General features: G+C 38.8%; 1 protein-coding gene across 1 annotated transcript in view; it reads left to right on the forward strand.

Annotated features, from left to right (window-relative positions):
- The window catches only part of SLC15A1 (solute carrier family 15 member 1), an 80696-nt gene that overhangs the window by 5386 nt on the left and 67364 nt on the right, over nt 1–7946 (forward strand). The gene's annotated exons all lie outside the window — the stretch shown is intronic.

The following is a 7946-nucleotide window of genomic DNA, read 5'->3' on the forward strand; positions in this document are numbered from 1 at the left end:
ATTTTGGCAACAGGTTTCAGACCTTTTGTATCAAAAAGGCAAGCGTGGCATGTGGAATGGCAATTAAATAAAAGAAATTCTATAAAAGGCATCACCACACAATCCTGGCATATTATCTCTAAAGATCTGGTTCATTCCAGGGGTAGCCTTGACGTGTCCGGGGCCACCTCCAAACATAACCACCACTGCCTCCCAGCGCCTTGCTCTCGAGCCTGTTGGCAAAGCTGAATTTGCCAACTAACAAGAGCTCTTCCTTCAACTTTTATCTTTCTCAGGGTCCCAGCATCTCTTCTTCCCTCACACCATTGCCTTCAGAAGCAAAAGTATGGCTGACGTCTGTGAGAGGCTGTAAAGGTAAAGTCTTTGGACTCTGGAGGCAAGGGACCTGGGCTTGAATTCTGACTCTGCCACTGCCTGATAGTGTGGCTTGGAGCCATTAACTCATCTCTCTTAGTAAATGGAGAGTAATAATAGTGTCTAGCAACTAGGTTTCCTGTAAAGAATAAATGAAATGATCCAGTTATTCCACAAATATTTCTTGAGCTCCTATTATGTGCCAGGCATTGTCCTAGGCCTTTGGGATACATTGTTCTTGTGGATCTTACAGTCCCGTTATGAGTGTCAAACAGTGTTTGGCATATAGTTAAGAAATGTTAGCTGTCCCAGTGCTATTGAGGAGTTGATGGTGGTAACAGGGAAATTCTTTATTTCAGTCAGGTGACTAATGAAGATGGGTGAATGGCTGGAATGATGTCACTGGAGAGGTGGCTGAAGCCATTTTTACACTCTCAAAGTTTACAATCCCCATGAGGAGACAAAAATCTGAGAAAAACATAGCACAAATCATCATGCTATAAGCAGGTGACGAATTGATGGTGTCAAATGACATGAAGAGGAACTCATTCTGACCTGGGGAGGTTATGTGACAAGGGAGACTCCCCTTGGCAGGGCCAACCCAGCTGGAGCTTACCCCACATCTGTTTCCTCCTCCTCCTTACCTGTCAATGGAATTCAGATTGTGTTCCGGTGTCTTCCTCTCCCTGTGAAGTGTGCAAGGTAATCCACATCGCTGCTTCCGGGTGAGTGGAGGATCATGATTATTCTACACTGCTCATACCAATCCCAGGCTTCTGATAAGTGAGGACTTCAGGAACAGGCATGCGACCCAATTCTGACCAGTAAGACCCAAGAGAAAGGCTGCTGGGCAATTCTAGAAAAGCTTCCTCTTCAACTGGAAGAGCTGCTGTTGCCTTGATCCCAAACCGCGGGGGAAGCTACCTAAGATGACTGCAGAGCCAGGAGATACTAAGAAGCAGGGCCGAGCCCTGAGAACCAGCCCTTCTCTCTGGACTCCTTTTGATGCAAGAAAATAAATTTCTTCATTGTTTTAGTATAGGTCTTCTGTTACCTGTTGCCTAAAGCAACCAAATTAATAATATCAGGTATGGTAAAACAAGGATTTAGCAGGACTGGATCACCTCCCTCCAGACTGTTCTACCTGTGTGTCTCTCCAGGAAGAGAGGTCACCTGGAAGGCTAGGAGGCATCCTTGGCTCCATAATTTTCCTCTCCCTAAAATATCCAATCAAGTATTTTCTATCTCCTTTATAGTTTCAGAATCTCTTTTCTTCCTTCTTCATGAACACTATCTTTGTTCTGAGGTTTGCCATCCCTTTCTTTAAATCTTACCATTGTTTCCTAATTCATCTATACCTCCAGGCCTCTCTCCAGGACATTCTGTAAACAGCTACCTCAGTGTTCGAAATGTGAATTTGACCATACTGTGTCCTGATTGTTTAGAAAAGCTGCCTCCCTCTTAACAGCTTTAAGGCAATATGCAAAAATCTTTCCTTCTGCTCTTGGCTTCTTTAACTGTTCCTGCCCATCCTTTGTGCACCCTCCCCTGCTCTATGTCTTCCCTGCAGCAGTGCAGAACCTGGGGCAGCACTAGGCCCTGTGCTGCTCTCACCTCCAGGGTCTTGCCCAAGCCAACCCTTTTGCTTGGAGGCCTCCCTCCTTCCCACCTGTGCCTGGCCACTTTTCCTTCCCTTGAAAGTGTACCTAATGTGAATGTTATGTCTCCTGAGCAGAAATTCCTGACTCCTAAGTCTGTACTAGCTCCTCCTCGTATGGGCCGCCAATGCATCTGAACTTCACCATCTTAGTACAGGGCACTGTGTGTAATCTATTTACTTGGTCTTGAATAAATAATAAATAGCCCCGTAAAGCTTTGGCAGGACTATGGGCCACCATAAACATTGAATTTGCAACTTTGGATATGAGCTTATTTACTTTAAGTCATTCTATTTGCTCGGTGCACGGTTGCCTGGGCACCTTATCGTTAATAAATGGTAACTAATGTAGCAAGTTTTCAGCATTTAGGGTAATAGGGGGAAGCATGATGTGATCGAGGCCAGAGGAACACTTCTGAAATCAATCCATTCCATTCTGGCATGTCTCCCTTCTTACCACCCTCTCACAAAGCAAACAGGGAAGCTGGGAGAAGCAAACCTGGGGCATTGTGAAATTGAACCACCCACACTAGCGCAGTCACAAGTTGACCACAAAATTATGTCGGAAATCTCCCCAGGTCCTCTTGCTCGTTACTCTAACGCACACTGGCCACCCACTATGTACCACACCATGTGCTGCACTTTGGGGACCCCCTCATGACAATACCATGTCATTATGGTCTGAACTAGAACAGTGTATACAGCACCAGGGGAGAATTGGACCGACTTAATAAAGACAGACATTTTAAAGTAGAGAAGAGTATTTCAAGCAGAGGGAGCAGCCTGTGCACTAATAAGGATCTAGAAAACATGGTTATGTTTGGGGAACTTCACACATGGAGTCTGAGATGACAGGAACCAGTGCTGACACTGAACTTGAAGGATCTCATGCGCCACTTTGGAATCTGGAATTTATCCTGTGACCAATGAGAAGTCCCAGAAGGTTTTGTTATGGTGGTGGATGGGGAATAGGGAGACATGACCATCTCTGAGGTTTGAAAAATATCTTGAGTAGCAGATCAGAGGACGGACTGTAGAGAGGCCGTGGGCTGGATCCATCATGAAATTTCAATCTTTTTTCCTGAGTCATTTCGTGGAATGACTTAGTCGTAATAAATAGCCAAAAAGACATTATAGTTATTCAGAAAGTAAAACACCTTCCCTATTAGCGTGTTATTTTGGACTAACTGATCCCAGAGTGTGCACTTTAGGGTTCTAGAGAACTCTCATTCTGTAAACAATATCAGGTGAAGAAATAGTTCTGCTTTGTGCTTGAAGTTGAAATCTGAGGTCTAAGTTAGGCGCTTGAAATATTTACATTGCTCAGATTTGTCATTAGAAGGTCTTGAATTGAACTACCAAAATGCTACAGCAATATCTGTAAGCGTTGGAACAGGAGGGTTCAAAAGTCAGCAAAATGGAATTGGAGGCTACCAACTACAGAGTACTCACTTGGTCCCTCAACCAGGCGATCCTGTCTTAAAAGCAGGAGGGCCCTAGTACATCTATCTTAATGAATAATGTCTCAAGGAAACTTCAGGTATTTCACTTACAGTCCTTACTCTCCCAAGATCACCTATTTATTTAAGACTCAACTGCTAAAAACTTCTCTGCTACGGAATGACTAAAAGAGATGTTCATCTAGTGCACGTTTCTTTAGTGTGGTTATCCTGGAGGCGTAGGCCAAAATCTTCTAAAATTCCTGATACTGCACACTTATAATGGGTGAATTTTATTGTGTGTAAATTTTGCTTCAGTAAAGCTGGAGTGAGGGGAGGGGAGGCTAATGTCCTCTTCTAAGGAATCTCAACTGGCTGTCCTAACAGTTGTTGTCCTCCACGTACTAACCTGTAGGATGGAGGTGATAGCTCCTGCCCCACAGGCAGCTTGTGTGAGAGTGTCTGTGAAACCACCTGTCATAGCACCTGGCCCAGGGTGGACTCTCAAAAATTGATCACTATACACAGAGACATTAGAAAGACATATTTCCTTCCTAGGAAAATTTCAGACAATTTGAACCAGTGCACATTTATAAATACTGTTTCTCTGCCTATGTATCTTGTTCACCTTTATTCATACCTGTTTAGAGTGTGACATTTTCTGTCCTGTTCTTCATCTCATATACTGGAGAATGGGGCAAAGATGAGGCTCCCAGAGAAATTCAGATCAGAAGGCTTTCCTAGGACAGTTAGTGGACCATCCACTAGGCTATTTCATCTCTGCCAACCAGCTCTCTTGGTCATAGCTTCCCGTTAGAGCCAAGGGCGCAAATGTCATCTGACTCTTCCTGCCTGGATCACTCATGGTTCCTGATATGGTGCTGAAACCAAAACAGGAGCCCCGTAAACACTTGGAGATTAACTGGACACAGCTAAAATATCCTACATAAGACAAATACCATCTGGCAACACAGGTAATATAAAAATAGTTAGTATCAGAAGAAGACTTAGAAGTTCGTCTTCACAATGAGAAGATTGACCGAAGATGCTGAAGGAGGCAGGTGTGGTCTACGCAGTTCCATGCAGGTGATGTCCTCTGTTCAAGTACACAACCATATGTATGAATCTCATTAACATATGTTGGATGAAAGAAGCCAGACACAGAGAGTACATACCGAATGATTTCATTTATATGAAGTTCAAAATTCACCACCACTGGTGTTAGCAGGAAGGAGAGTAGTTACTTTTGGGTGAAGTAGTGACTGACAGAGAGGCACAAAAGGTGCTTCTGAAATGGTGGGAATGTTCTGTTTTTTAAAATCAATAACCTAATGGGTATGTGGATGCACTCATTTGGGTGAAAATCCCTCAAACTTGTGATCCCCCAAGTATGCTTATGATCTGATTAGAACTTCCAGTACAATTTTTTGAATTTATGTATTTTTAAAACTGAGATATAATTCACATACCATAAAATTCACCCTTTAAAGTATACAAGTAAGTAGTTTTGAGTATATTCCTTATACAACTATCACCACTGTATAATTCCAGAACATTTCCATCACTCCACAAAAAACCCTATAGCCATTATCAGTCATTCCCACTCCTCTCCTCCCTGCTCCTGGGAGCTATTAATCTACTTTCTGTCTTCTATGGATTTGTCTGTTGTAGACATTTATATAAATGAATTCATACAACATGTGGTCTTTTTCATCTGGCTTCATTCACTTAGCATAATGTTTCAAGGTTCATTCATATTATAGCGTATGTCAGTACTTCATTCTTTTTTATGACTAAATAATATTTCATTACGTGAATAGGCCACATTTTGTTTATCCTTTATCAGTTGATGGACACTTGGGTTCTGTCACTTTTTGGCTATTGTGAATAATGCTGCTATAAATATTTCTGTATTAGTTTTTGTGTCTTCAATTCTCTTGTGACTTACCTAGTCATGCAATTACAATGTTGAGTAGAAGTGTCTGGAGCAGACATGATTGCCTTGTTTCTGATCTTAGAGGAAAGGTAGCCTTTATAAAGTTGAAGAAGTTCTCTTCTATTTCTAGTTTGTTGAGTGTTTTTAACATGAAAAGTGTTGGATTTTATCAAAAGCTTTTTCTGTGTCTATTGGGATAATCACGTGGTTTTGTCCTTTATTCTATTAATATGGCATATTATGTTGAATTTCGTAAGTTAAATTTTGCATTCCTGGGTAAATCCCACTTAGTTACAGCCTATAATGCTTTCTATATGTTGCTAGATTCCGTTTGCTAATATTTTTTGAGAAATTACTTCTATTCTTTTCTTGTAATACCTTCAGTTTTGGTATTAGGGAAATGCTGGCCTCATAGAATGAGTTGGGAAGTGTTTTCTCCTATTCTATTTTTTCAAAGTTTGTAAAGGTTTGGAACTCATTCTTTGTTATATGTTTGATAGGATTCACCTATGAGGTAATCTTGGCCTAGGCTTTTCTTTGGGGAAAGTTTTGATTTACTAATTCAATTTCTTTATTTCTTATAGGTCTATTCATACTGTTTATTTCTTCTTGAATCAGTTTCAGTAGTTCATGTCTTTCTAGAATTTGTCCTTTTCATTTAGATTATCAAATTCATTGGCATACAACTGCTCATATTATTACTTTATAGTCCTATTAATTTCTGTAAGGTCAGTAGTAATGCTCTCTTTTAATCTCTCTCTCTCTCTTTCTCTCTCTCTTTCTCCCTCTTTCTGTGTGTGTGTGTGTGTGTGTGTGTGTGTGTGCGCACGCATGTGTTTGTGTGTTTGTCTCTCTCTCTCTCTCTGTCTCTCTCTCCCCTCCCCGCACCTGTCTCTGTCTCAATTTCTATCTCTGACTAGTTAAAGATTTGTCAATTTTTTGCTCTTTCCAAAGAACCAACTTTTGGTGTCACTGATTTTCTCTATTTTTCTATTCTCATTTTATTTTCTTCCACTCTAGTATTTATTATTTCTTTCTCCATGTTTTAGATTTAGTTCACTTCTTATTCTAGTTTCTTAAGGTAGAAGTTTAAGTTATTGATTTAAAATCTTTCCATTTTTTAAATATAAATTCACAGCTATAAATTTCCCTTGAAGAAAGGCTTTAGCTGCATCCCATAAATTTTAATATGTTGTGTTCCATGTGCTCTTGAAAAGATTGATATTTTGCTTTTGTTAGGTGGAATGTTATTTAGATGTCAGTTAGGTCCAACTGGTTGACAGCATTGTTCATATCTTCTATATCTTTGCTGACATTCTTTCTTCTTCTACAAATGACTAAAAGTGAGATATTGAAGTCTTCAACAATAATTGTTGAATTACCTATTTCTTTTTGAACTTTGTTAGTTTTTCCTTCATATATTTTGGAACTCCGTTATTACACATGTATACATTTATAATTGCTATACGTTCATAATGTATTGACCTTTTTATCATAATGAAATGTCCTTCTGTCTCTAGAAATAGTTCTTGTCATAAAGTTTATTTTATCTGATATTTATATAGCCACTCTGGCTTTCTTATATTTTTTCCATTTTCTAAAACATATATTTTTCCATTCTTTTACTTTGAAACTATTTGTGATCTTAATCTAAAGTATGTCTCTCGTAGACAAAATTACAGCAGGATTCTGTTTTTTTAATTCAACCCGACAATCTCTGGGCTTTGGTTGGAGTGTTTAGTCAATTCTCATTAATGTGATTATTGATATGGTTGGATTTCCATCTGCCATTTTGCCGTTTGTTCACTGTATAGCTCAGGTTCTTTTTTGTTCCTCTTTCCATCCTTTACCACCTTTTTTTGGTGTTAAACAAATATTTTAATTCCTCTGTTGATTTTTTAAAGATATTTTCTAAGAGGTTGCTTTAGGAATTACAATAAACACAATCTGCTTTAGGTTGATACTGACTTAACACCAGGAAAATATAGCAACTTTGCTCAAATATGGTTTCATTTCCTTCCCTCCCTTTTATAATATATTATTGGAAAATGTATTGACGCTCTATTATTGTCATATATATTACATCTATATGTTATAAGCCCAACAATATATTATAGCTATTGATTTATATAATTTTGTTTTTTAAATAAATTAAGAGTAGAAAATTAAAGAAATCTACTTGTACAGTCTTTTATAATTACCCACAAATTGATCATTTCCAGAGCTCTTCATATCCTTTCCAGTTATCTCCTAGTGTTATTTCGTTTTAGGCAGAAAGAGTTCCTTTAGTATTTCTTGTAAGGCAGGTCTACTAGCAATGAATTTTCTCAGTCTTTGTCTTGCTAGGGATATTTTTAGTGCCTTTATTTTTGAAGAATAATTTTGCTAGATATAGCCAACTCAGATCTACTGGTAAGCCCATCTTATGAGTTTTTCATTTTGTTTTTGTTTTTGTTTTTTTTCAACTATAGGATTTCTACCTGATTCTTTTATGTAGTTTCAATTTCTTTGTTGTTATTTTCCTATAAGTTAGGTCACTATCCACATATTTTCTTTTAAT

Source organism: Pteropus vampyrus, unplaced genomic scaffold, assembly GCF_000151845.1.
Source record: "Pteropus vampyrus isolate Shadow unplaced genomic scaffold, Pvam_2.0 Scaffold83, whole genome shotgun sequence".
NCBI classification, from domain to species: domain Eukaryota; kingdom Metazoa; phylum Chordata; class Mammalia; order Chiroptera; family Pteropodidae; genus Pteropus; species Pteropus vampyrus.